This window comes from Salvelinus fontinalis, chromosome 6, assembly GCF_029448725.1.
Source record: "Salvelinus fontinalis isolate EN_2023a chromosome 6, ASM2944872v1, whole genome shotgun sequence".
Lineage (NCBI taxonomy): Eukaryota > Metazoa > Chordata > Actinopteri > Salmoniformes > Salmonidae > Salvelinus > Salvelinus fontinalis.
In genome coordinates this window covers 38481380-38502959 of record NC_074670.1, presented here as the reverse complement: position 1 = coordinate 38502959, position 21580 = coordinate 38481380, and the positions used below count along the sequence as shown (strand labels likewise).

The 21580-nt window shown below is 46.1% G+C and overlaps 1 pseudogene; it reads left to right on the top strand.

The window, feature by feature from the left end:
• The window catches only part of LOC129858610 (PC3-like endoprotease variant B), a 148677-nt pseudogene that overhangs the window by 71885 nt on the left and 55212 nt on the right, over positions 1 to 21580 (top strand).

The window sequence follows — 21580 nt, the reverse complement described above, 5'->3', positions numbered from 1 at the left end:
ATAAATGAAAAAATCAGTATACCAACATTATACCAACCCCCAAAAGGGCACATGGTGAGTGGGAGGGCAAAGGGGCATGTGCTAAGCACATGTAGACTCCTATCTGTGCACGAGACTGTACGATATGTGTATGTGTGTCTGTAAGTGTTTGTGTGTGTGTATCACCACAGTGATCCTTTTTCATGCTCTGTCGTGTCTCAGCAGCTATCCTTTCTCAGATTAGCTTTCTCGCTCTCACACACACACACACACACACACACACACACACACACACACACACACACACACACACACACACACACACACACACACACACACACACACACACACACACACACACACACACACACACACACACACACACACACACACACACACACACACACACACACACACAAACAGGAACCAGGAACACTATCTCTGTTGACAGGGGAAATTGTATGAAGAGCTTTTAAGGCAATTAGTGGATTGATCTGGAGCCTTTCTTCCCATTCACGCTGTTCATTAGCAGCTCCTCCAGACCAAAAAGGAGATGTGGATACCACAATCACTCCCGCCTGGCAGGAAAGCCGCTCCACCGCGCGTGCGCGAGTGTTTGTGCGCCCGTGCGTGCGTGTGTGTGTGCCTTACACAACCTATGTCGACAAAGTTGCATAGTACCGAATCTGAAAATAGATTATTGCGTATACCTATATTTAACTCATGCAGTTCAACATGATCAGCAAATCCAAGTGAATGAATGATCATTTTCAGTACTGTCATGTTGGTGAGTAACCTTTTTAAGTGCGTCAAGAGGAGTTCATAAAACAGACTGTGGCCAAAAGCTCTCTCTGGACCGTACTTCTCCATTGTGTGGTACTGGAATTGGAATGCGTTTTGCTCCATTTATTTTAAATTTGTTTGAAGATCCTTATACATCATGTTGACCAGTACACTGTTGTAGGAGCTCTGAGTTTATGATATCTCTTTTTTTCTGGAGTAACTTTTGTATTAGCACGTTTACTATTTCTTCCTTAGCTGTGTGTTAATTATGTGTAACACTAGAACATCTGGGAACATGGCTTTTGATAACCAGGGGACTGCATTATTGATGACTGACACACATTGGCAGTCACACACACACACACACACACACAAGGATGCATGCACACACACACATACATAGAGCTGCTTGTGCCCCATAAGTGAAATGTGTTGGTTGCTACAGTACTTGCCACAGTGTTAATACACAAGGTTTCAATCTCTCTCTCTCTGTCTATCTCACCCTTCTTCTTCTTTCTCTCTGGTCTGGGCGGGAATGTCACAGGCCCCCACCCACTACATTATTTAGCAGATAGAGTATTCGATCCCTTTGCTGGGGTTGATCTGAGTCAATCATTAATGCTGAATCTGGTTGGAACCAGAACATGTTTATTACACACACACACACACACACACACACACACACACACACACACACACACACACACACACACACACACACACACACACACACACACACACACACACACACACACACACACACACACACACACACACACACACACAGTTATTATTATCAGCAGTAAGTGCCCTAAATTAATAATCATCTGCTTCTTATTTGTGTTTCTCAAACTGACTGACTCTGTATATAACTAATAAGGGTCTTGGATAAATAGAGCAACAAATTAAAGGCGAAAAAAACATTCAATTATTATCTATCGAGATTACACAGTGATTATAATGAGGGATACAGTGCACCCACATACACACAAAGTACCATACACAGAAAGGTAGCTCCCCAAAGAATGCCATGCTGAGATGTTTAGAACTGTTTGTAAATGCACAGAGATCAGAAGATTTGGGGAGAAATATAAAATATTATTATATACCAAATCTTAGTTTGAAACTAGTTTGAACGTCTTGGAACATTACAAACACACCCATTCTCACTCTTAGCCGCCACACCCAACAGTCATTTAAGGCCATGTATTCGACTAGCTGGTATTTGGCTAGCTATCAGTATAGTGCCATTTATGCCAGGTCCAGTGGGACACATTTGTTTTTATGGAAGGATATTATATTTTCATGGGGTCAGAGTTCAACCTGCGTACTCTAGGCTGGAGCTGGGGATCAATACTCTGCATTTCATATGTGGCTCTGATATTGATTAATGAATATAAATCTTATGTCCTACAGCATTTCTGTGTACATAGATACACATTCGTATGCACACACATGCTCATGCACCCTGATGATGTTTCTTGAGACTAGGATTGCACATTTTGGGGAATATTCAGAGGTGGAAACTTTCCGTGGGAATTAACGGGAATATATGGGAATTAACAGGAATTTATGGGAATTAACGGAAATATATGCAAATTAATATTAATACCATTTAAATGTAGATGTTTTTTGCATTGTATATATTTACCATATTAAATGGAGACAGAAACATTAACATTTTACCTTATCATAAGTAGACATAATTGCAAATGATTAAATCCTTCCAATATATATTTTTTTAAACATTTGTTACAAATTGAAATTTAATTAAATGAGTTGACTCTTCACATGATTTCAGTGAACAGCAAAAGAAGGGTAATATTGAATGATCACCAATGATCAATCGCAAAAACATTTTCAACATCTGTAAAATGATAGTCTAGAAACTAAAGCTTTGGTTGTCTTCCTCTCAGGCTTCCATGTCTTTTTCCTGGACCTCCTCAATGTCCACCTCTTGAATATCAGACTCTGAGGCCTCATCTTCACTGTCACTTTCCAACCTTGTTGAGGTTAGCTTGTTGTCAGGCTCAAAAAGCCTCAAATTTGCCCGGATGGCCACCAATTTTTCAACCCTTATATTGATCAGCCTGTTGCGTGCTTTGGTGTCTGTTCCCAAACAAGGACCAGTTGCGCTCTGAGGTGGCTGATGTTGGTGGGATTTGCAGGATGATGGAGGCAACAGGGGAAAGAGCCTCAGATCGACAAAGTACCTTCCACCAGGTGGCTGATGAGATATGTTGGCTCGACTGCCATATTACATCTCCATCTCAAAGCCCTTGCTTGGAAGTGTACTTTGCCAGACTCCCAAGAACCTTGCCCTCATCCAGGCCAAGGTGGCGAGACACGGTAGTGATGACACCATAGGCCTTGTTGATCTCTGCACCAGACAGGATGGTCTTGCCAGCATACTTGGGGTCCAACATGTACGCTGCGGCGTGTATGGGCATCAGGCAGAAGTCACGCTTTTTGATGTATTTCAGAACTGCAGTTTCCTCTGCTTGGAGCAACAGTGAAGTGGGCAGGACAGTGTGGATTTCTTCTCTTACATCTGCAAGCAGAGTCTGAACATCAGACAGGATGGCATTGTCTCCCTCAATCCGTGCAATCCGTGCAATAGGTTTCAGGAGTTTCAGGCTGCTTACCACTCTCTCCCAAAATACACCATCCAGGAGGATCCTCTTGATGGGGCTGTCCATATCTGCAGAATGTGATATGGCAATTTCTTGGAGAGACTCCTTCCCCTCCAGGAGACTGTCAAACATGATGACAACACTACCCCAATGAGTGTTGCTGGGCAGCTTCAATGTGGTGCTCTTATTCTTCTCACTTTGCTTGGTGAGGTAGATTGCTGCTATAACTTGATGACACTTTACATACCTAACCATTTCCTTGGTTGCAATTAAGTCTGCTTCCTCTATGATTTGCTTGATCTTCACTTGAACTCTGTTGAACTCTGCATCCAGCAAATGAGTAGATAAAGCATGTCTGGTTGGAGGGTTGTATGCTGGGCGAAGAACATTCAGAAATCTCTTCCAATACACATTGCCTGTGAGCAAGTTAGAAATGATTTAAGCACACTTTGCTGTAGGCTACTATTTACTAGTTAACAAAAAATCATGTATGTCATATAAAATATATTCACCCCACCCAGTATTGTAATCAAAACTTACCAGAAAGCATGTAGTCCTTGGCTCAGGCAGTGTAGTAATGTGGGCTCAATAGCATCTCATTAGTGTGCAAGATCTTGAGAATCAGCTGCACATGTGATGGAAGAATGCACTGTGCATGCAGAGGGTTGCAATCCTATTGAATTGGGGATAGTTTAACCAAAATATGCCACAAGACCTAGAATTGCCTTATGTGTATCCCACAAAAACATTTCACTGTTTTTTTATGCTAGTGGTTGTATTAATTTGGGATCTATTGCACTCCACAACTGTCCCAGACCATGTTGGAAATGTTTATTTACTGCACAGAATAGAATAGGTACTATGGGGGATAGTAGATTGACATAGGCTCGTGCTTTTGCTGTTCGTTAGGCCTACTCATCTTGTCGACTGACGAAAAGTACACAGTTCTTATGCGCATCGGAATTGGATAAGGAGGCGGAAAACCCGATCACGTGATGGAGAGCCATGTGAGTGAGAGGCGCTTCGGATTGCACAGCACCCAGGAGAAGGGCACAACACGGCACTCCCGGCCGCAAAAGGCATGGATTTTGTTAGGGTGCATTACGGCCACAAAGGGAATGCCGCCGTGAAATGTCAAATTTTGAATGAGAGACTATTGAAGTGTGCACAGCCTGCGCAAAAAAACAACAAAGTAGAGCTCAAGGCTTTCAACTGACTTTTTTCAAATCGTCATTAGTCTCATCATGCAGCCTTACAATGTATTTCAAATCAAAACATACATCCCAACGTTTGTAGAACAACTAAAATGACATGAATAACTCTAAATTAAGCATGTAGGAGTACCTATTTCTTTGTTAACCACTCGACACAGAATAGCCGCATGTGCACACACCCTCAAGTCGATCAATTGTATTCTTCATGCTATAAAATAATATAAAATAATGCCACGGAATTCTAAGCAAATTTTGTCTGCTAAATTAACTAGCGTAGCCCACAGCCATTTGGCATAGCCACATCAGGACCTCACTTAAGGACAACTCAGAGTATGCTGTACTTTTCTTCTGAAATAACTACGTTTTCTTAATATCTTCCTCTTTAGACCTGTCTAAAATAAATAATGGATTTATTGTGAAGGTGTAGGCTCTATTACATGGATTTATTAGACTTTTTAAAATGTAGATGTTCCAAAGTTCTGCATGTGTGGAAGCCAGGAGATGTGTTTATGTTAAATAACGGTCAGTTACCGTGAGACCGACCGTTATATGCTTGACAATCACCAGCTGACAAAATGTTGTGACCGCCACAGCCCTAGTCGAGATTGGTGTGGAAGAACTTGACTGGCCTGCACAGAGTCCCGACCTCAACTCCATCGAACACCTTTGGGATGAATCGGAACGCCAACTGCGAGCCAGGCCTAATCGCCCAACATCAGTGCCGGACCTCACTAATGCTCTTATGGCTGAATGGAAGCAATTCCCCGCAGCAATGTTCCAACATCTAGTGGAAAGCCTTCCCAGAAGAGTGGTGGCTGTTATAGCAGCAAAGGGGAGACCAACTCCTTATTAATGCCCATGATTTTGGAATGAGATGTTCGACGACCAGGTGTCCACCTACTTTTGGTCATTTAGTGTATGTTGGTTGGTGATACGGATTAGGACACATCCTTGCACTTTGAAAGCATTGATGATGTATAGCTGAATGAAATAAGTAAACAGCAGATATAAGTTTGGTGCTGTCGATGTTTGATGGTGTGAAACTTAGGGAATAGCTCTCAGATTAGCCAGTCCTGTCACCGGGTTGATACAGGCAAGCACATCAGTAGGGCAGCAGTGTTTAGCTGTATGTAGTAGGCCCTGACTATTCAGCTAACTACACTGACCAAATATACACTGCTCAAAAAAATAAAGGGAACACTTAAACAACACAATGTAACTCCAAGTCAATCACACTTCTGTGAAATCAAACTGTCCACTTAGGAAGCAACACTGATTGACAATAAATTTCACATGCTGTTGTGCAAATGGAATATACAAAATGTGGAAATTATAGGCAATTAGCAAGACACCCCCCAAAACAGGAGTGATTCTGCAGGTGGTGACCACAGACCACTTCTCAGTTCCTATGCTTCCTGGCTGATGTTTTGGTCACTTTTGAATGCTGGCGGTGTTCTCACTCTAGTGGTAGCATGAGACGGAGTCTACAACCCACACAAGTGGCTCAGGTAGTGCAGTTCATCCAGGATGGCACATCAATGCGAACTGTGGCAAAAAGGTTTGCTGTGTCTGTCAGCGTAGTGTCCAGAGCATGCAGGCGCTACCAGGAGACAGGCCAGTACATCAGGAGACGTGGAGGAGGCCGTAGGAGGGCAACAACCCAGCAGCAGGACCGCTACCTCCGCCTTAGTGCAAGGAGGTGCACTGCCAGAGCCCTGCAAAATGACCTCCAGCAGGCCACAAATGTGCATGTGTCAGCATATGGTCTCACAGGGGTCTGAGGATCTCATCTCGGTACCTAATGGCAGTCAGGCTACCTCTGGTGAGCACATGGAGGGCTGTGCGGCCCCACAAAGAAATGCCACCCCACACCAGGACTGACCCATCGCCAAACCGGTCATGCTGGAGGATGTTGCAGGCAGTAGAACGTTCTCCACGGCGTCTCCAGACTCTGTCACGTCTGTCACATGTGCTCATGTGCTCAGTGTGAACCTGCTTTCATCTGTGAAGAGCACAGGGCGCCAGTGGCGAATTTGCCAATCTTGGTGTTCTCTGGCAAATGCCAAACGTCCTGCACGGTGTTGGGCTGTAAGCACAACCCCCACCTGTGGACGTCGGGCCCTCATACCACCCTCATGGAGTCTGTTTCTGACCGTTTGAGCAGACACATGCACATTTGTGGCCTGCTGGAGGTCATTTTGCAGGGCGCTGGCAGTGCACCTCCTTGCACAAAGGCGGAGGTAGCGGTCCTGCTGCTGGGTTGTTGCCCTCCTACGGCCTCCTCCACGTCTCCTGATGTACTGGCCTGTCTCCTGGTAGCGCCAGCATGCTCTGGACACTACGCTGACAGACACAGCAAACCTTTTTGCCACAGTTCGCATTGATGTGCCATCCTGGATGAACTGCACTACCTGAGCCACTTGTGTGGGTTGTAGACTCCGTCTCATGCTACCACTAGAGTGAGAACACCGCCAGCATTCAAAAGTGACCAAAACATCAGCCAGGAAGCATAGGAACTGAGAAGTGGTCTGTGGTCACCACCTGCAGAATCACTCCTGTTTTGGGGGGTGTCTTGCTAATTGCCTATAATTTCCACATTTTGTCTATTCCATTTGCACAACAGCATGTGAAATTTATTGTCAATCAGTGTTGCTTCCTAAGTGGACAGTTTGATTTCACAGAAGTGTGATTGACTTGGAGTTACATTGTGTTGTTTAAGTGTTCCCTTTATTTTTTTGAGCAGTGTATAATCGCAACATGCAACAATTTCAAGGATTTTACTGAGCTGAAGTTCATATAATGAAATCAGTCACTTGAAATGATTTCATTAGGCCCTAATCTATGGATTTGACATGACTGGGAATACAGATATGCATCTGTTGGTCACAGATACCTTCCAAAAAAGTAAGGACTTGGATCAGAAAACCAGTCAGTATCTGGTGGCACCACCATTTGCCTCATGCAACGTATACAGCGCGACACATCTCCTTTGAGTTGATAAGGCTGTTGATTGTGGCCTGTGGAATATTGTTCCACTCCTATTCAATGGCTGTGTGAAGTTTCTGGATGCTCAATGGGTGACATGCCTGGTGAGTATGCAGGCCATGGAAGAACTTGGACATTTTCAGCTTCCAGGAATTGTGTACACATCTGTGGAACATAGGGTTGTGCATTATCATGCTGAAACCTGAGGTGATGACAGTATCTCATCACGGTATCTCTGTGCATTCAAATTGCCATCGATAAGATGCAATTGTGTTTGTTGTCCTTAGATGATACCATAACTCCACCAAAATTTCTAAAACGACGTTGGAGGCGGCGTATGGTAGAGAAATGAACAGTCAATTCTTTGGCAACAGCTCTGGTTGACATTCCTGCAATCAGCATACCACTTGCACTCTCCCTCAAACTTGAGACATCTGTGGCATTGTGTTGTGTGAAAAAACTGCCCATTTTAGAGTGGCCTTTTATTGTCCCTAGCACAAGGTGCTCCTGTGTAATGATATGCTGTTTAATCAGCATCTTGATATGCCACACCTATCAGGTGGATGTATGATCTTCGCAAAGGATAAATGCTCACTAACAGGGATGTAAACACATTTTTTTCACAACATTTTAGAGAAATAAGGTTTTTGTGCATATGGAACATTTCAGAGATCTTTTATTTCAGCTCATGAAACATGGGTCCAAAACTTTATATGTGGCGTTTATATTTTTGGTCAGTTTATATACAGGATTGCCTTCTAATATTGTATCTGTTTGCCACTTCATTGGCCTGGGCTATTGTTAATTTTTAAAAATGTTTTATTTAACTAGGCAAGTACGTTAAGAACAAATTCTAACTTACAATGACGGCCTACTCCAGCCAAACCCAGACGGCGCTGGGCCAATTGTGCAATGCCCTATGGAACTCCCAATCATGGCCAGATGTTATACAGCCTGGATTCAAACCAGGGACTTTATTGACACCTCTTGCACTGACATGCAGTGCCTTAGACCGCTGCGCCACCAGATTGATCTCAGTTTGTCAGTGTCAGAGTAGCCACTCATTTCGTGTGTGGTATTAAAAAAGATTCAACTAATGTCTTCTGTCATGTAAATGATGTGGAATTGCAGGAAATGCATTTTTAAAAGGCCCATATTTGGGGGGAACCCTGCTAACAAACGTTCTCCACGTGTGGAAATCCTAAAAACACCTCAACTGCCTCATCGCAAATGTTGTTTTGGATTTATTATAAAGGGGCTTTTACTTCAACAGTCGTAGCACCTCGTAGCACAAGTCGTAGCACCTTGAGGTTGTATGCCAAGCTGTTGCCAAACCAAGCGGTGATGCAGTCAGTCAAGATGTTCTCAATGGTAAAACTGTAGAACTTTATGAAGATCTGAGGGCCAATGACACGACTGTGTTTGTGTGTGGACCATGATAATTATTTTGTGAGGTGGACACCGAGGAACTTGAACCTCTCGACCCGCTCCACTACAGCCCCGTCTATGTGGATGGGGGGTTTACTCGGCACTCCGTTTCCTGTAGTCCACGATCAGCTCCTTTCTCTTGCTGAAGTTGAGTGAGAGGTTGTTGTCCTGGCACCACACTGCCAGGTCACTGACCTCCTCCCTATAGGCTGTCTCAGCCCACCACCGTGGCGTTGTCAGACAACTTAACCATGGTGTTGGAGTCTTTTCTCGGCCACGCAGTCGTGGGTGAACAGGGAGTACAAGAGGCGACTAAGCGCACACCCCTGAGAGGCCTCCGTGTTGAGGGTCAGCATGGTAAATGTGTTGTTGTCTACCCTCACCACCTGGGGTAGGCATGCCAGGAAGTACAGGATACGGGTGCAGAGGGAGGTGTTTCGTCCCAGGGTCCTGAGCTAAGTGATGAGCTTGGAAGGGCACCATGGAGCTATAGTCAAAGAACAGCATTCTCACATAGGTGGTCCTCTTGTCCAGTTGGGAGAGGGCAGTGTAGATTGCAATAGAGATTGCGTCTTCTGTGTATCTGTTTGTGTGGTATGCAAATTAAGGTGGGTCCAGGGTGTCTGGGATGACAGTCTTGATGTGTGCCATGACCAGCCTTTCAAAGCACTTCATGGATACAGATGTGAGTGCTATGCGGCGATAGTCATTTAGACAGGTTACCTTGGTGTTCTTGGGCACGGGGACTATGGTGGTCTGCTTGAAACATGTAGGTATTACAGACTGGGTCAGGGAGATTAGTCCGGATTAGTGTCCCGTTCCTTGAAAGCGGCAGCTCTAACCTTTAGCTCAGTGCAGATGTTGTCTGTAATCCATAGCTTCTGGTTGGGATATGTATACGTGTGGGGACAACATTGTCGATGCGCTTATTAATGAAGCCGGTGACTGATGTGGTAAACTCCTCAATTGGCGAGGGAGAGCTTTGTATGCGTTTCTGTGTGTGTAGTGGAGGTGATCTAGACTTTTGGCTCCTCTAGTTGCACAGGTGACCTGCTGGTAAAAATTAGGGGGAAAAAACAGATTTCAGTTTCCTTGCATTAAAATCACTGGCCACTAGGAGCGCCGCCTCTGGATGTGCATTTTCTTGTTTGCTCATGGCCCAATGCAGCCCGTTGAGTGCAGTTTCAGTGTCAGCATCGGTTTGTGGTGGTAAATAGACACCTGCAAAAAAATATATAGCTTAAAACTCTTGGTAAATAGTATGGTCTGCAGCTCATCATGAGGTATCTAACTCAGACAAGCAAAACCTCAAGACTTAGAGGTTGAGTACCAGCATTTGTCAACAAAGAGACTCACACCTCCCCCTTAACCTTACCCGAAGCTGCCGTTCGGTCTTGTCGATGCATAGAAAAACCACCTAGTTTAATATTATCCATGTCCTTTTTCAGCCGGTTTGTGTGTGTGTACTGTAACTTCAACTCTTTACCCGTGCCATATTATGTTGGACTGTATCATGGAAATCAATGGGTGTGGATGAAGCAGTACCTCTTGATTTATTTAAGACATAAGACCCTGACTTCAGAGGGATCTGTATTGGATGTATCTGAAGGCCTTTGAACCCATAACCTCCTTAGATCCAGTACTTCATGTCTCAGCAATTCCACCATCCTTCTTTTCTACCGCTGCACTCTCTCTTTCTGTCTTTTGCTTTGAAAGAAGCATACTGATGTTTAGTGATATGGAGAGCATTTAGTGCCTCCCCTCTCCTTCTCTCTCTCTCTCTCTCTCTCTCTATCGCTCACTCTCTCTCTCCCCCCTCTCTCTCTCTCTGTCACCCCTCTCTCAGTGATGGGTGACATGGCTGGTTCTGGGTTGCCATGGTGACAGTGCCCTGGTATGGTAGCGGGGGATGTGCGGTGTGCGTGTGTGTTCCCTTGGGTGGGAGTTGCCAAGTGGCTGTGTATGTTTGTGTGTGTGTGTTTGTGTGTGGATGTTTGTGCGTGGTGGTGTACTGGCCTCCTGCAGATGTTCCCTGGCCCTCACACCTCCTGCCAGCTGCTCCCCCCCCCCCCCCCCCCCCCCCCGCTCTTAATTAAGAGCCCACGCCATAGTGAGGCATGATTACACCCCCCTACACACACACGCGCGCACACAAACACGCGCACCAGCAGTGCACACCAGGACGTGTCCATTAGATGTTCTCTAGGAGCAGAGCGTCCAGTGCTGGTGCCCTTGAAGCCCTGTAGTTATGATGGGAAACATAAACAAGCAGCTAATCATGGCTATGTGGCTACACTCTGACACCACACCACACCACACAACCCCCATACACACCAGCAGGCAGTGTACTGTACTTGGAGCATGGAGAGGAGGAAGAGAAGGGGCAGGATGAGGAAGCGAAGAGGCAGGATGAGGAAGAGGAGAGGAAGGATGAGGAAGAGAGGAGGAAGGATGAGCAGAAGGTGGAAGGGGAGGATGAGTAGGAGGTAATGAGGAGAAGGAGCAGTTTGGAGAAGAGGTTTATTTTAGGCCACTTCATCTGTTCTGCTCCTCTTCCCTCCCTCCTCACTCTCTGTCCTTCTCTCCTCCTCTGCTCGCACTAATTCAACCCTCTATCCCTTCCTTATTATTTGTATTCTCCTACCTGCTACCTGCTCTATAGTCACTTAGTCTGCCTCTTCTGTATTCACCCTCCCACCGCCTCTCTCTCTCGCTCACTCTCTCTCTCACACACACACGAGACAGAACACCACAGTTAATAATTCCCTAATTTCCTCTCTTAACGGCAAGTGGAATGTGTCGCAGATAAACGGATTTATCAGAAGGGTATTAGAATGTGAATCAGGGGTGTTACAGCAATGGACAGTAATGGGCGCATCGTTTAAACAACGTCACGAGACTAATGGATTTCAAAATGAATTTGTCAACACGGTTCGCCATGAATACAATTAGCTGAATGAGAGTGAAGCTGCGGCGGTAGAGGTAGCGGCGACCTGAGTAGCAGGGAGCTGCAGTGTTCAGTATGGAAGTCAGGGATGATCTGTAGGCTATACTGTACAGTGGGGGAGATACACATGTACTGTGGACAGCTGTCCATATTGCTGCTGGGTGGAAATACTTGGTTGTGTTGATGGGAGTGTAATGAGATTATGAGTTGAATGTAGAGGTGATGAGTTTTGAAGTGGTATCCTTCTGGGTGTAAACTGTCTGAATCAATTCATTATTGTTTTCATGTCATTGTATTCGTGTCATTCCAGCACAAGCTATCACAAAATGTCCATGTGACGATGTTGTATTCAATTGGGGAAATTATTAGATTTGCAAAACGCAATCAGCATACTTACATTTTGTGAGTATGTCTTATTTTCCAGCCAACTTTTAACCAAAGTCCAGTGACATGGCTCCTAGTTGGGTTGATTTCACATTGGATCCACATCAGACAACTTAATCAAATGTCAATCAAAAGTCGAATTTGAACTGATGTCTGTGCCCGGCGGGGTGTTCTTTAATTGCTCTGGGGGTCAGTGGTTTGGGTGAGGATATCACAGTGTAGTTTTGTAAGAGACACCCAACCAAGACGGGAGGTGGTGTGATATGTGTGATGCAGTGTGTGCTTTGTTGCGTCTCACCACTGTTGTTGTTATCACTGTAATGTCCCAGAACATGACATTAGCCTTAATAACATAATCATTCATCCACTGTGATCAGACACCAAGAGAGCAGAGCAGAAATACAGGGAGAGGAGGAGAGAAAGGGAAAGATACAGGGAGGAGAGAGAGAAGCAACCCGGGAGGAGAGACGCAGAACCAGGGATGAGAGGGAGTGGGGGGGGAGAAAAAGTGAGGAAGGGATAGAAAGAGATAGGTAGGGAGAGAAACAGAGAAATACTGTCACGGTGGAGAGAAAGTGTGGGAGTTAATTAGCATATCTGCTGATCCATTCATCCTGATCCTTCATGATCCACCTATATCCATCCACCTATATCCATCCACCTATATCCATCCAAATATATCCATCCACCTATATCCATCCACCTATATCCATCCACCTATATCCATCCACCTATATCCATCCACCTATATCCACCCACCTTGTATATCCATCCACCTATATCCATCCACATATATCCATCCACCTATATCCATCCACCTATATCCATCCACCTTGTATATCCATCCACCTTGTATATCCATCCACCTATAACCATCCACCTATATGTGCAATTCAGACCTGTAACTCTCTCTCTCTCTCTCTCTCTCTCTCTCTCTCTCTCTCTCTCTCTCTCTCTCTCTCGCTCTCTCTCCATCTATCGCTCTCTCTCCATCTATCCATCTCTCTCTCTCTCTCTCTCTCTCTCTCTCTCTCTCTCTCTCTCTCTCTCTCTCTCTCTCTCTCTCTCTCTCTCTCTCTCTCTCTCTCTCTCTCTCTCTCTCTCTCTCTCTCTCTGATATGGCTGAGATGAAAACACAAACAGATGAGATTGACTTCCATGGGTGTGTCTCTGTCACTGGCCATAGATAAAAAGGGTCAGTTATGCAAGTTATGTCATATGACTATAAGCCATTGAAATATGGATTTTTGAAGGACAAATGATGCTGCCAAGACAGACACTTAGTTGAAAACATAAAGCTGTGGATAGTTGATATCAGCTACTGCCGATCCCTCCCCACCGCCACATTAGCCCACCCCACTCAGCCTCCTCCAGCGTCCAGGGAGAGAGAGGGTCTGTGGGAAGGCAGGCAGGGAAACGGTAGGGGCGCTCTGAGCCGCCTGAATACTAATGTCCCACTTTACAACTCACCCTCACTCGTACACACACACACCATGCTCTTCCTCTCTCTCTCTCTCTCTCTCCCGCCCTCCCTCCCTCCACACACGCACGCACGCACGCACGCACGCACACACACACACACACACACACACACACACACACACACACTATGCCACGCTCTGCTCTCCCGCCCCTTTGCAGCCCCTCACAGCCAGCGCTGAACAAAGCTCCCTAATTATGGGCAGGTCTCCATGTCCACCCGGGCGCTCTTAACGACATCGCTGATTAATTAGAGGGAGGTGTGGGGGCAGGAAGTCTCACCCTCGCCACCGCTGCCACCACGATAGCACCAGCTTCACCACGCCACAACGTCACACCTCGCCCCGCACACACATGCACTTGCATTAACACACACACGTCTCTCAGAGACGTGTGGCGAGAGCAGGATTAGTGTGGGATTATATGACAACGTGAGACACAGCCAGCTTTAGACACTGAGAATGATAAACTGTGTGAACTAGATACAGATGAAGTTGACACTCTTCCATTGCCAGGTCTGTATTGTAAAATATACATAGAAACCTACCCGGTTAAATACAGGTAAGTGGGTAGATAGACTCACAGACAGAAATAGCTAGGGGTGTTGGACACGGATCATTTTCAATTCAATGAAATTTCATTTCCATATCTCCTCAGTGCCATAGTCGTCGGTTTACAGATGTGTACATCCTCCACCTAATACACATACAACAAACGCCACAATCCGCCAATGCAATATGGCCATGTCATGTTTGTAAGAAAGGAAGAGGTTAGCTAGCCTTATTTACTGTGAATCCTTTCGAAAATCAGGCAAATTTGAGAGCAGGAAGTGAGACCCAGGTGTGTTTGGTCTCCTCTGAAGTGATGTGTATTCATTGCCTCTGCTGCTCGCGGCTCACTGTTGCCACAAAATGGCCTCTGCCGCATCTATATGTGTGATTTGTGTGTGTCCGACCCTGAGGTCCACAATGAATACAGGGCACAAAGAGACAGAGTATTGCCGCTGCACACACACACACACACACATACACACACGCACGCACGCACGCACACACGTAAACCTACACAAACACACATGCACATATGCACATACACGTACGCAGGCACGTAAAGGCGCGCACACACTTCAGACTGGGTCACTCAGGTTCAAGGCATTTGTATTCATCGTATGTTTTTACATTTGCTTTACCACCTACAGTGTTCCATCTAGCTGAGACATGACTGTCTGCTCTCTGACGCTGTATACCTTGATGCACTTGAACATGCACGCAAAATATGTGGGTGTTTGAGTGTGTGGTGTGTGCACACGACAAGCATGGTGCGTTTGTAACTTGACCGACCTTTCCTAGAACTCCATTTTAGGATGTTACAATACCTCTTTGTGACAGGGAGCGTTAGATACTGCACACACACTGAAACACGCACGCACACAAACACACACACAGCTGCCCCTCCCCACAACCCCCCCCCCCCACAAACCCAACATCCTAAAACACACAAACACACACACACAGCTGCCCCTCCCCACAAAGCCCCCCCCCCCCCCCCCCCCCCCCCCACACAAACCCAACATCCTAAAACACACAGACACACACAATCCACACATCACTCCCATTACAGCCAGTGTTGGACGGCTAATTTCCACTGTGGCTGCTGAGATCTTCATTAGGCTGGCAGAGGGCTGCCCTGTTAGACATGGCTAATATCAGGATGATTACCACCACACCACATCCCATCATCGTTACTGTTGTCACCGGCCGCCCACGGGAGCCTTCTCAGTCGGGACAAGGCTGTGGGTTTGTCCTCTGTGCCCTTCCGTGTCCCCTCCCTTGGTGGCTTGACGCTAATGCCTGATGACATCCCTGCAGCAGTGAGCGGTGTGTGTCACCTTTTAGCGGTGACGTGAGTAGTGTGAAGATGGCTCAGACACATGCGCGGGCACATACACACACGCTTGGACGCATGAACACACACATGCACACAGAGAAGCGCTGCTCACGCACGCACGCTCACACCCGTACTCACACGCACGGTCACAGACACGCACACAGAATCACAGCTCACACACAAGCACTCACGCATGCGGACGCACATTCATGCACTCACGCACACAGACACAATACCCACACACAGAAACGCTGCTCACTGAACTTTGTTAATAAGGCAAGCTCCTTCACCACAGGCAGCCTGGTGGTAATTCACTACACCTCAGAGAACTGACCCAGATAGGCCCAGACTTTATACAGGTGATGCTCACAGGAATGGATTCTCTCTGCTACAGGTAGATGTGTTATGGGTTTTGAGTTCACCGTTAATATATGTAAATGATAATGGGTTGATTTCTTTTTGGGCTACATGATCTATTGAGCTGGCTGTTGGGCTAGGAGAGGAAATAAAAGGAGGACAGAATGGAGAATGGAAGAAAAGACAAGGGGGAGAGGAGAAAGAAAAGGAGAATGCAGCAGGAGGACAGAGAGGAAATATAGACATTTAGTGGGAGGCTAAGATTTACACACACACACACACACACACACACACACACACACGCACACACACGCACACACACACGCACACACACACACACGCACGCACGCATTTACACCCGCACACACACACGCACACACACACACACGCACAAACACACACACACACACACACACACACACACACAGAGAGAGAGAGAGAGAATAGTGAGATGGAGGTTTGCAGAGCGGGCCTGGCGTGGCGTGCTTGTACTCACCCGGGCTCTAACCCGCCACAGATGAACACAATCAGGCCGCCTCGTCCAACGGCGGGTAGTCATGGCAACCTGGCGGCACAGCCTGCGTGGGACAAAGGGTTGGCGGGTCCTGTGTGTGTAAGCGTGTTTGTGCGTGTGTGTGTGTGGCAGAGCGGGCTGAGCCCTCCTGGGGCCTCCATTCGCCTGTCTGTGAGAGAGTCCACAGGGGCCCTGCAACAGGAGGAGAGAAGAGAAAGAGGGGAAGAGAGATGGAGAGATGGGGATGAGAGGGAGGAGGGAGGGAGAGATAGAGAGACAGATGGAGAAAGTGTAGCTAGAGTCCTCAGGGGCTCAGCCACAGGAGGAGAGAGAGGGGAGATGGAGGGAGGAGGAAAGGAGGGAGAAATGGGGTGAGAGAGCAGAAAAGGGGCCTAGTAGAGAGCCCGTTCCACAGGAGAAAGAAAAGGGGAGAGAGAGAGGGGGCAGGAGAGATGGAGAGATCGAAGTAGAGCTCAAGCGAAGACAGAGAGAGAGAGCGCAAGAGAGAGAGAGAGGGAGCGTGGCCAGGGAGAGAAGCCATATTTGTATTTCCATAGGAGCTGGTTCAGAGCTAAATTGGAAAGGGAGAATAGGGTGGAAGGAGGGATGCAGGTAGAAGGGATCAAATGAGAGTGAGAAACAGAGGGCAAGGTTTTATCCATCCTCTCTGTCCTCTGCATTCTCCTTCTCTTTTTCCTCTCCTTGTCTTTTCTTCTCTCTACCAGCCCAACCGCTTACATTTTTTTTTAAATCCCTTCAGGTTCGAAGAAGGGAGAATAGAGGAACATCCAGACTCATCACGTGTTAAATCATGCATCCTTTTAGTTCCTGTATCCCTCATTTGTAGCTTTTATGTACAAACACTGATATTTCATTTCCTGCCTCCCCTTTAGGTGTGGATCATACAAACATGGATCTGAAGAGAAAGTTTTTGAGTAAACTTGATCGATATACTTTGACGTGACTATCTATGACATCTGTCCTAATGGGCCATTACACAATTAATGAATTCAACATTTACTGTTTATACAGTAGATAATGCTATACAGTAGATAATGCTATACAGTAGATAATGCTATACAGTAGATAGATAAACGCCCATGTCAAATCGATGAAGTTATAGTGAAGCGAATGCTAACTGCTTCAGGTGAAGTTTCAACCTAGGCACAGATCTAGGATCAGCTTCCCCTCCTCGAATCCCAACCTTAACCATTGGTGGGGGAAATGGCAACTTCACCCACAACCAACTCACCAAGAGTAGAGCCACTGTAGTGGACTGACTCCCAGACAATTGACTGGCTACTACTGCTTTGTATCATTTAGAATCCAAGAGCCACAGTTCAGATCAAAGCCAACAGGCCAACATGTAGTTTGGCACTCATGTAACAGCCTGAGAGAGAGATTGAAGCAGGGCTACAAGGGATTGTACTCTGACTCCTGTCTCCTTGAGTGTACCTCCTTGATCATATTTGACTCGATAGACACACGTCACTCTTCTGCTGTGTAGCCTGTCACCTCCTCACCTAACAGTGAACAGCTTGTCCTCGTATAGAATGTGAGCGCGTGACAATACATAGACGATTATCATGACACACCAATATACTTCCAGAAATACCATTTTATTCATTCCTGTGTCATTTCCACATCCTCCCTATTCTGACGCCAGATCTGTTTGGAGCTGTATAGCCAACTTCTAAAGAGTTAGCGATACAGCTAAAAACAGATCTGAGATCAGGCTACATGCTCTCCGCGTTGTTCCGTGACATTAAACTACGGTGTGTCTCTCAGGAGGCCTTAGCCAGTTTTGACCTGCGTGGCTCACACGGCCTTTCCCATGATCCCATGCCACTCAGGGACGAGGAGAACGGGTGACACACTTCTTAATCTCTACATTCATCTCGCTCTTTCACGCCCTCTCGTTCTTCACGTACCTCTGTCATCTCTCACTATTTGCAGTCATCTTTCGTTTTAAGTTTTGTTTCCTCATTTCTGGATTGGGTTATTTGTCTAAATGTGTGTAGAGATACAGCCGTTTTTGTGTGTGTGTGAGAGAGAGTGCGTGCGTCTTTATGTGTGTGCGTGTTTGTGTGTTTATGTGCATGACATAATGTTCTCATCTGTCCCAGTCATGGCACCAGGTGTGCAGGGGAAGTGGCCATGGAGGCCAACAGCTCTAACTGTGGCGTGGGCATGGCTTTCAACGCCAGGATCGGTGGGGAGTACAACACTGCCCATGTCCACGCCAATGTAATCTATCAAAATAAAATACCGGTAGAAGTGATTGTATGATTCAAATATGCATCGTGTTGAATGCTCGTACTAGTTGTACTACTATACAATGTACGTGTAATATGATTGCACTGTACTATTACAAATGTACATTGTCTGTGAGACATGATATTGATATTGTCTATATTGCTATTGATATTGTCTATTACAGTATACCATTTGAAAATCTAAAATAATATTATAGCAAATGAAATATATAATATAAGCCATGCCTTAATAACAACATAAAGAATATGATTCAATCAGACTGTATAGGAGGCGCTAGGCGAGGTGACAGTGAACAACACAGTAACAGTACGTTCATGAAGAAGAGAAGAGCAGTGTTTATGTTACCAGACAAATTATATGATATGTAAGTGCAGTGATAACATACTATGAGGACAATCACACATCAAATGTAATGAAATGGCTCAATAAAAGGCAATGACAACAGGGTAATGCAATGCCAGTGATTGGTTGTGACATCCGCTGGAGAGATAATGCATGAGTCCCAAATTGCACCCTTCCTATATAGCGCACTACTTTTGATGGGCCGTGGTCAAAAGCAGTGCACAAAACAATATGGAACAGGGTGGTTTTTGGGAGGCGGAACTAGTTAAAGTGAATCATAGCGCTGAGGCTTGATAATGATGACAAAGGGACCACGGGCGTATCCACAACAGAACAATGCGTTTGCAGTGCATTTCTTCCATAAAGCCCAGTAATCAATTTGTCTATTGCAGCCAGTTTAGGTGTTGATGTTCAGCTGTATTTGTGAATTAGAGTTTACACAAGTGGTGATGAGAGAAAGCAATCTAATTCGTGTGTGTGTTATTGAGCCATACAGACCTAATTTAACATCTCATTTTGGGTTTGAGGTGCTGTAATTCGTTTTTTAGTGAGGATGACTAATATAATAGAGCCGTACAGTCCAGAGCGTAAGTATGCATCAACAAGAAAATGTATTGGGACATTTGAATAAGAATATCCTCTGAAAATTAATGTTTTGATTCTAGTGTCACGCTATAACGCTTAAAGCCAACAGCTGTTCAAACCAATTCATAGAGCTAGATCGGCATCATAATTAATGAGCAGTAATAAATTATCCTTGGAATGAACTGTTACCCCTGACCTTTTCCCTCTGCCCCGTGATCTCTGACCTTTGACCCGGCCAGATATCGATCTTCTAGACGGCACGGTGACGGACTCCGTGGAGGCCACATCTCTGACCTTCAACAACGACTTCATTGATGTGTACGTGTGCTGCTGGGGCCCGCGGGACGACGGACAGGAAATGGCCGGGCTGGGGACACTCACACAGAAAGCACTGAGGCTGGGCAAGGTAAGGTTAACACACACACAAGCAAAGTATATGCAGGCATGCAAGTATACACACACCCATTCTGTACATGCACATGCACGTCCACACACACAAACTCATGCACGCATGCATACTCGCTTTTCTCTATTCAATGTAATTCTATTCCATTCTATTCCATTTGATCCTTCCACCAACTCCCCTCTCCTCTCTCTTTCACCTTAATACAGGTGCGAGTTAGACAGTATATTTGTGTGGGCGTCTGGTAATGGTTGGTAAACGACCACTGTCGAGCAGACGGCTATGTCAACAGTGTCTACAGCATTGCCGTTGGGGCTGTCACCCACACGGGCAAGCGCGCCTTTTTAGGTGAGCACTGCCCTGCCGTCATGGCTGTCACTCTAACTGGAGCCAGTTTGGGAAACACACTACCCCTAGTAAGTCTCTCTGTGTGTGGGTGTGTGTGTGCGGGCATGTGTGTATATCTATTTGATGCTGTGTGTATGTGTGTGTGTGTGTCTGTCTGTGTGTGGGTGTGTGTGTGCGTGCGTGCGTGCATGCGTGTATATCTATTTGATGCTGTGTGTGTGTGTGTGTGTGTGTGTGTGTGTGTGTGTGTGTGTGTGTGTGTGTGTGTGTCTGTCTGTCTGTCTGTCTGTCTGTCTGTCTGTCTGTCTGTCTGTCTGTCTGTCTGTCTGTCTGTCTGTCTGTCTGTCTGTCTGTCTGCGTGTGTGTGTGTATCTATTCGACACTGTGTGAGAGTGAGTGCAGCCCTGCTCTTTAGCTCCTGTTAGCAGCCTGTTAACTGCTGTGATATTTATAGCGGCCTCACGGTTGACCTGGGCTGGCGGATATGTATGGGTGCACACACACACACACACACACACACACACACACACACACACACACACACACACACACACACACGCACACACGCACACGCACACGCACACACACAGACACAGACACAGACACACACACACACACACACAATCGCAAGTGTTAATTGGAGGTGAAGCGTAGCACCGCGGCTGAAGTGGCAGAGAAAAAGAGGGAACGAGAGAAGGAAGAGAGGTGTTGATGTGCACTCAGTTCAGGAGTGTGACAAAGTCGAAGGCCAGGAAAGAAAAATGTCTGTATGCCCTGCTCAGCTCCATGGATACAGGCTAAGAGTCTAATATTACCCAGTAACACCTACCACTGACTGTGACTGTGACTATTGCTACTTCCAGTCTACTCCCCCGAGGCAGTCAGTCAGTCACCACATTGACGGTCAGAGGTGTTTCCTACGAAGCCTGCTATATTTAGGTTTTCTACAGCTAACCGGGTTCAATTAGCGTCACATTTCAGCTCAGGCTTCATCCGTCCAACGATGGTGGATATTGCTTGCCACTATTGCCTGCC